The sequence below is a fragment of the Lepeophtheirus salmonis genome, chromosome 13 (genome assembly GCF_016086655.4).
Source record: "Lepeophtheirus salmonis chromosome 13, UVic_Lsal_1.4, whole genome shotgun sequence".
NCBI lineage: Eukaryota > Metazoa > Arthropoda > Copepoda > Siphonostomatoida > Caligidae > Lepeophtheirus > Lepeophtheirus salmonis.
In genome coordinates this window covers 35,494,650-35,502,033 of record NC_052143.2, presented here as the reverse complement: position 1 = coordinate 35,502,033, position 7,384 = coordinate 35,494,650, and the positions used below count along the sequence as shown (strand labels likewise).

General features: G+C 33.1%; 1 long non-coding RNA gene across 1 annotated transcript; it reads left to right on the top strand.

Moving 5' to 3' along the window:
• Positions 1-1,214: 1,214 nt before the first annotated feature.
• On the top strand, positions 1,215-6,103 carry LOC121128258 (uncharacterized). Its single transcript, XR_005868117.2, has 2 exons — positions 1,215-2,604; positions 4,737-6,103. It is a non-coding gene; the product is annotated as an uncharacterized lncRNA (long non-coding RNA).
• The last annotated feature ends 1,281 nt before the right edge of the window (positions 6,104-7,384 follow it).

Below are 7,384 nucleotides of genomic sequence, written 5' to 3'. Positions count from 1 at the left end.
TTGGTTATCATGGCGTGGTAACTATTTCCATTCACAGTAACGTGGCAATTGTCATCGTCGACGAAAAAGTACGGCCCAATGACACCGCCAGCATGCAATCCACACCAAATAGTAATTTTTTGGGGATTTAATGGCGCCTCATGAATCACGTGTGGGGTTTTTCCAGCCCAATAGCGCATATTTTGCTTGTTAAAAAAGCGATTGAGCCATAAATGTGCCTCATCGCTGAAAATGATTTTACGTTGAAAATAAGGATCATTTTCGAATTTTCGTTCAGCCCATTTTACGAATTCCTGACATTTAAAGTGGTCAAGCGGCTTCAGTTCTTGTGTCAACTTGATTTTATACGGGTGTAGGCCAAGATTTTTTCGCAAAACTCGCCACAACGATGTCACATAGATGCCCAACGATTGAGAACGGCGCGTAAGAGACAAATTGGGGTCATCTTGAATTGATGCGCTTGCGGCAGCAATATTTTTTACACTTCTTGCATTTCTTTGTCTCATTGGCATAGGAACATTATGTAGCGTGTATGTGAACTCAATTTTTTTTCAAGAAACGTTGAATTGTTGATTTTGCAGGTCGATTACGTTGACCATATATTGGCGTGAACGCTCTTAAAGTTTGGAACAAAGACTCACCACTTTTGTAATAAATTTTAATAGTTTGCAAGCGTTGCTCGAGTATGTACTGCTCCATGATTAAACTACAATTATTTTCGAGCACAGCTGTCGCAGAAACAATAACAAATATGACGTCGTTTTCGAAAAATATAAACGTAAAATGTGAGCGTCTCTATTGAAAACCCCTTGAATTATTGAATTATTTGGATGGGCACTAAATGCTTTGTGGCATTGTTTCGTTCTGAAACATGTTTTGGGACGAGACAATACGATTTTGTTAGTAAATCACAAGAAATTTTTCCAATGACAATTTTCCACACTGGCAATTTTCTACAATTTTCCTAGAACAATTTTTATATTTGTACATACTACACTTACAATCAAATTGGAGGAGGTCTATGTTATTTTGTATGAAAATGAAGGGCGTTACGTGAGACAAATGAATGTACAAATATTTTCTAAAAAGTATTGAAATCTTCTCGGATTTATTTCTATACTATAAAATGAATAACATAAATTAAACATATTTTACATATCAATTAATAGAAATTGATTTGATTTATGTTAAAATTCCCAATTTGAAAGTGTGGGCCATGTAGCTCAGTTGCATCGCATTACCAATCTTGCAAATTGTAATATTCCGATGTGGATAGAATGTATGCAGATAGGTGTCGGTTGTTCGTTTGTCAGCGTCCGCCTGGCTACGCAATCCCACATTTTGGTCCCCAAAAATTTTGGTCATTCAAACTCAGACAAAAAGGAGCTTTTTCGTGTTTTTTTATTCCCGTTTTATAAGTACATAAAAGATATATTAACTTTTAAACACCCTAGATGACTCTGCGTGGAATTAAAAATCAAGTTATGAGTCATGACTGAGTCACGAGTGTAACAATATTTATTAATTGTTGTTATGCAATCTATGTATGTCGATTTTTATTATCCTTTTTCTTCTTCTCATGATAAAGGAATTAAATACAGTCTATTAAATCAATTATATCTAAGCAAGAGAGAAAGAGAAATCAAACGAAACGTCAGACAACAAACCACTTTATGAAGGTGAAGGAGGAAGAAATAAAAGGATTTAGCAGTTTTTTGTGATAAACTTTAGTCATCAAATTAATTACTTATAAGAAAATAAGGATGATTTGGATGGATCTTTTTCACGGAACATCCGAATATATGGATCTAAGTCAACTCATAGTTCCATTCAACTCCTATGTGTTGATGACATTGGGATATCTATCATGTCCAGGGATCTCATCTCTTTAGAAAAGGTTCTTGCACCTTACTCGATGGATATTATCTCATTTAATGGAAGTATCAGTCATCGTGTAGATGTCCTTTAACGTCCAAATCTATTCTAGGGATCTCAATCCAGACAGCCAACAACATTATAGCCAAGAAATGCCCCAAACTTCTGCAATAATAATGTCGTGACTTCTGGTCTAACTACATGTGGCCCTCCTTCAACCTTGATATCAACCTCCTGGACTTTGCAGTTTGATTGTCTTCGAGAAGAATGTCTGCGCACCTGTCATCCAAATTTAGATTGACTGCGAGCTGCCAATATGACAACGTGGTATGCCATGGACACGGTCATCAATGTCAAAAGCTGTCAATTTGTTCGGTAGGGTGTTGAGGCTATTATTGCTTGTGAATGAGGATATATTGTATAAAAAATATAGCTATATAGACATGTCACAAATTGGTTGTGAGTTGTCTTTTATTGAGTCCATACAAGTCAAGATTCTTCATAATTTGTTAATGATACTGAAAGTTTTGGGTCCCCATTCTATATATATCTACAGCTTTATTACACAAAAGAATAGAAATGGAGTTTGGAAATATTATGAACTTCAAGTATATTGAATTTCATAGCATTCTAAGTTGTCGAGGATGTGTGGTGACGTGAAACTGACATCTTCATGAAGGACATGGTTATCTCTGATGCTTAGTCCTTCATAGTGAACATTATTTAGATGTATGTATAATGTATACATATTTTCCTATACTTTTATCATAATATATGTATGTAAGCTACATTCGTGAATCGTGTATAAACATACATATACGGCTTTATTATATGGTATAATAAATAATAATTGTTGCTATAATTCATTTTTTCTTCAGCTCCCTTTTGGTTCCTCCTTCATGTAACAATGTAACCTACCACAGAGTTCTCATTGTTTTAATACTTATGTTTGTGATCTCGACATAGTTTTTGAAAGGCAAAATAATAAATAAGTATGTATTGTACATATCTTATAAGGGTCAACCGATCCCAATTTACCTCCTGACCTTTCTAACGTATCTCATGAGTTATGATATAGATATCCTTCAATTTTTAACTCTCCCTTACTTTTGTTTCAAATTCTAAGTAACTGATTACTTTCCTGGGGTTTTCCAATAACCCACCGAAAAATAGTGTCATATTATGACTTGTGCAAGGAAAAATTCCCTGGAGAAAATTGACAGATACGATATTGAAATATAGGAAGAGGAAGGGGGCAGGAGACTAAATAACTTAGGGCCGCTTAAAATATGATTGAATTCCCTCTGCCCTTTATTATTAGGGGTTCTTTGGATGTATGTGATGCTTTGGCGGTGGTTTTTAAGGATCCAAGGCTCCTCCAAGTAGGTTTTAGAAATCCCACTCTATCCCTGAGCCAACTCGAGGGTGGAGATTATTCAACTATATTTGAAGAGGTCCTAATATATTTATTCTTCTCTCCCTCCTTCCAATCCTCTTGATTCATTTCTTTGAAGATCGGATTGAATTTTAAAAAATGCAAGGAAATTGTATTGCAATAATATTACTCAAACTTGAAGGTACTCCCTTGGAGGACGGAACAAACATATATGATTATATATTTGTCATAAATAATATTAAGTGAATTTATAATGTGTCATCATTCATACTGAAGTTTGAACAAAATGCAGGCAATTTTCCTAACTGGCAATTTTCCCCCAGAGTAGTTTCAGTTTTTCCTAGTGCAATTATGACCATAAGTGGAGTTTAAAAGGTATACAGTGGGGGGGCTTAATGAAATATTTACATAATAAGCACAATCAAAAAATGGCCTGAGGCCCATCTGTTTTAAATGTGTCAACCCAATTAATATGTGAACAAATTTTGTAATCACGGAAACTTGCCCTAGAAAAAAATTGTCATGTGGGAAAATTTCCCCAATACTTCAAAATGAGCTCGGGCTCATTGTTTTTCACTTCTTGGTGTATTTGGTATAGTCTTTATAAACCCATGGGCCCGGGGTTCATTTTGGAGTATTTGGATAGAACCTTAATGTTTCTTGAAGTACTGGCGGTGGTTTTTAACCTTCTTAATGGCCCTGCCATAGTCCTAATCAACCTATGAGTCTATAGTTTGCTTTGTGCCATTCCCACTGCACAAAATATGTGTTGGGACGAGGCAATGCGATTTTGTTAGTAAATCACAGGAAATTTTTCCATACTCGCAATTTTCTACAATTTTCCTAGAACAATTTATATATTTGTACATACTACACTTACAATCAAATTGGAGGAGGTCTATGTTATTTTGTATGGAAATGAAGGACTTTACGGGAGAAAAATGAATGCAAAAATATTTTTAAAAGTTTTAAAATCTTCTCTGATTCATATCAATACTAAAATATAAATAACTCAAATTTACTATATTTTACATATCAATTAATAGAAATTGATTTCATTTATGTTAAAATTCCCAATTTGAAAGTGTGGGCCATGTAGCTCAGTTGCATCGCATTACCAATCTTGCAAATTGTAATATTCCGATGTGGATAGAATGTATGCAGATAGGTGTCGGTTGTTCGTTTGTCAGCGTCCGCCTGGCTACGCAATCCCACATTTTGGTCCCCAAAAATTTTGGTCAATCAAATTCAGACAAAAAGGAGCTTTTTCGTGTTTTTTTATTCCCGTTTTATAAGTACATAAAAGATATATTAACTTTTAAACACCCTAGATGACTCTGCGTGGAATTAAAAATCAAGTTATGAGTCATGACTGAGTCACGAGTGTAACAATATTTATTAATTGTTGTTATGCAATCTATGTATGTCGATTTTTATTATCCTTTTTCTTCTTCTCATGATAAAGGAATTAAATACAGTCTATTAAATCAATTATATCTAAGCAAGAGAGAAAGAGAAATCAAACGAAACGTCAGACAACAAACCACTTTATGAAGGTGAAGGAGGAAGAAATAAAAGGATTTAGCAGTTTTTTTGTGATAAACTTTAGTCATCAAATTAATTACTTATAAGAAAATAAGGATGATTTGGATGGATCTTTTTCACGGAACATCCGAATATATGGATCTAAGTCAACTCATAGTTCCATTCAACTCCTATGTGTTGATGACATTGGGATATCTATCATGTCCAGGGATCTCATCTCTTTAGAAAAGGTTCTTGCACCTTACTCGATGGATATTATCTCATTTAAGTATCAGTCATTGTGTAGATGTCCTTCAATGTCCAAATCTATTACGTCATCATACATGGGATCAAATACACATCCGTCCTCTATATCTTGTATGGAATCGTTGTATACTTCTATAATAACTGAGGATATGTATAATCAAGAGGAGTAATATTGGAATAAAATGTATTGTGATGAACAAAGAGACTCATCTGCATCTTTTCCATGGAATCTCCTCCCAAAATTTATTCAAATTCATCTCCTAATATTCTTAGAAAACTCTTTCATTGATTTGAGTCCTTAAATGTCATTGATATGCATAACCAACAAACAACTCATATCTATGACACTGATTCCATTAATAAGGCAGAATTATTTTTGTCATGCTAGACACTTCATCCTCGCTTCCGATTCCATTATTTCTTGTGAGTCTCGTCTATCATTGAAAAAAAGTAGAAGACTATCCTGGACTATGAATTAAAGGGGGTCCTCTTTTCTAGAAATGTTTATCAGTAAAACCGCAAAACATATTCAGTTCTCCTATTACCTACATATAATATACATAAATAAACGTGATAAATATGTTAATAAATTATAAGTTATCTTATAACTTTAGTAGAGTTATATTGGAAAATATGAATTTTTTTAATATATTTTAAAAGTTAGTGAGTCGGAAGTCATTTTCTGAATTACTAAATCACTTGTCATGATATTGAAATATAATACGGTCATAAGGATTAAGGATCTCCACGTCAATATTCAATAAATAAGTTATGGATCACACTAAATGCTTAGTATGTAACAAAAATGGATATAAGAAAGATTATTTCAGTATTCATTGACACTAAATAATAGATTATGTTCCTTGACAATTTTAAAGCATATTAATATGACATAAAGAATTAAGATTATTTTCTTATTTATTGATTGTAAATAATGGTGTCGCGCAAATATGTAATTAAATATGTGCTTGATTGTTTTAAGTTTATATTTTTATTTTGTCTGAATTTTTTAGTCTTATAATATATTTGATAATTGAGTAATTGACTACGATTTACACTTATTACAATTGTATACTTCTAAATATCTAGTAAAAACTTAAGATTTTTTTGACTACTCTCATTGGTCAAAGGTTTATTCATAGGTGTCTATATGTATATCAGAATCCTGTAGTAGTTACAAGGCATCGAAGTCTTAAAAAAAATCAGTATAGTGCTTTCTTTGTACCTACGTTTTATTATTTAATATTTTCATAAATGTAATCTTTAACAAAAAACCACAAAAGAATATATTCACTAATTATAATACTTCAAAAGTAAGAGCGGAAGAACTATATTTGCTAGAAATTCTTGACGTTGAATGTGATGAAGAGCACCATTTTGATGTTGTATATTTCGGTCAAATTTTGAAGTGCATGAGAAAAAAATTAGTTTCTGAAGTAAAGGATAATATTCAAAAAGATATAAAAGCTAAAGAGTAAAGGAAGGATTAAAAATTGGGTAGTGAGGAATATAATGATGATTTATTCTATTAGGAATATTGATAAAGTTATTCAACCTATATAAAAAAAATTTGCTGTTCCTATTGCTCGTCCAATATTATTATTTTTATTGACTAAGTTCACTAGAACAGTTTGGGTATTGCTCCTCCGGACATATACATTAAGGAACAGGCAACAAAATCAAGATGGAGAACGAAGCATTTCTTATGATATATAGAATGGAATTGGTAATCTTCCAAAACGTCGTGGGCATCGGTTCCATAGTGATAAAATACATACACAAGCCAGAATAAGAACCCCGACAAGATCATCTATACAGATGGGGCTAAAGACGAAAACACTGGGACTGGATGGGCCATCACCAAAGGTGATCCATCAATTTGTCATTCAATGGTAAAAAGACTTCTGTGGTTCAATCAGAGATTCTGCCATAGCACAAGGTGTATAAGCTCTTCTCAATTATGAAAAAACACTGAATAGTGTAATAATCAGGATATGGATTTGGCCCTTATATAGCCCACCTAAGCAAGTGGAAGGAAATACGCTGAACGTGCAATGTATGTATGAAAGAACTGCAAAGTACAGACCATCTCATTAACAGATAGCCCCGCCTTATCTTAAGAGATACATCAAGCAATGAATGAGGAAAACGAAGACTTTCGTATTTTAAAAATTATAAAAAAATAAATTTTAAAGTAAGCTAGGTTTTAGAACCTGCTGTAGTAGCACAAATACCCCGTTATGTGTCCGTGTCCGTTCCCTTATATTCATAAAATTTTATTTTATGGATGTATGGTAAGCATTAATAAATATTTAACTAACT